This window comes from Helianthus annuus, chromosome 7 (assembly GCF_002127325.2).
Source record: "Helianthus annuus cultivar XRQ/B chromosome 7, HanXRQr2.0-SUNRISE, whole genome shotgun sequence".
NCBI classification, from domain to species: domain Eukaryota; kingdom Viridiplantae; phylum Streptophyta; class Magnoliopsida; order Asterales; family Asteraceae; genus Helianthus; species Helianthus annuus.
Genome location: NC_035439.2, coordinates 95,431,569 through 95,432,599, shown reverse-complemented (window position 1 = coordinate 95,432,599; position 1,031 = coordinate 95,431,569). Strand labels below are relative to the sequence as shown.

The 1,031-nt window shown below is 43.3% G+C and overlaps 1 non-coding gene across 1 annotated transcript; it reads left to right on the top strand.

Annotated features, from left to right (window-relative positions):
* Positions 1-466: 466 nt before the first annotated feature.
* LOC118480795 lies at positions 467-572 on the top strand. The gene has a single exon (XR_004863773.1). It is a non-coding gene; the product is annotated as a small nucleolar RNA R71 (small nucleolar RNA).
* Positions 573-1,031: the final 459 nt, after the last annotated feature.

Genomic DNA, 1,031 nt, shown 5'->3' with positions numbered 1-1,031 from the left:
GTTACCTTGGAAATTCGGGTTTGCTTGCTTTGAAGGGTTCCCATAACGAAAGTTTGGGTGGTTCCTTAATCCGGGGTGGTAAGTGTTAGAATTCATGTTGAAGTTCCTACCACCCCCTCCTTGACCTTGTACTGCATGAACTTCTTCATATTGCCCTTCCACCATTCCTTGGCAATTTTCAGCCGCATGACCTATTTCATTGCAAATAGCACAAACATCATAAATTTGGTTAGAGGTTTGAACATTACCATCATCGACCGCATGCACTTGTGTTCGGGTAACGGCCGGTCGTGCTCTCCTCGATGCTTGAGCTTTCCTCTTTGAAGTGATTGCCATTTGCTCCAAAAATTCCCAATCATCATTTTCATAATTCATGCCAAAAGTGCCATTCGTGATAGACATTAAGTCACGAGCATCTTCAGCACACAACCCCTCATGAAATGCATTCATCAACTCCCAAAGTTCAATCCCACGATGCGGGCAATCCTTGATCATCATATTGAAGCGCTCGAAGGCTTCATGAAACATTTCGCCTTGTTGTTGTTGAAAACTCCTCAACCCCTTTCTTGCATCATTGGTCTTTTGGGCGGTGTAAAACTCATTAAGGAAAATTTGTTGCATTTCCGCCCAAGTGTAAATAGATGCTGAAGGCAAAGTGTAGAACCACTTCTTTGCCTTATCCTCCAAAGAAAATTGAAACAAGACCAACTTTACATCATCGGCCGAAAAACCTTGACTCCCAAGAGTGTTGCAAATTGAATCATAGGCCTCCAAATGGAAATAGGGTTCCTCCGTTGCTAGACCCTTATATTTCGGCAAACTTTGCAAGGAATTTATTCTTACTTCAAAAGTTCTTCCTTGGTTGTTGTGAGGAATAACCACCGGTGAAGGATTATGAGTAATCACTGGCCTAAAATGCGCTTCAATACCCTCGGATGTTCTCTAAGATGCCTTCTTGGTACACCAAACCGCCCCCTTGGACGAACAGGAACCATTAGTCTTGGTATATGCCCTTGTCGTGCAATTGGTTG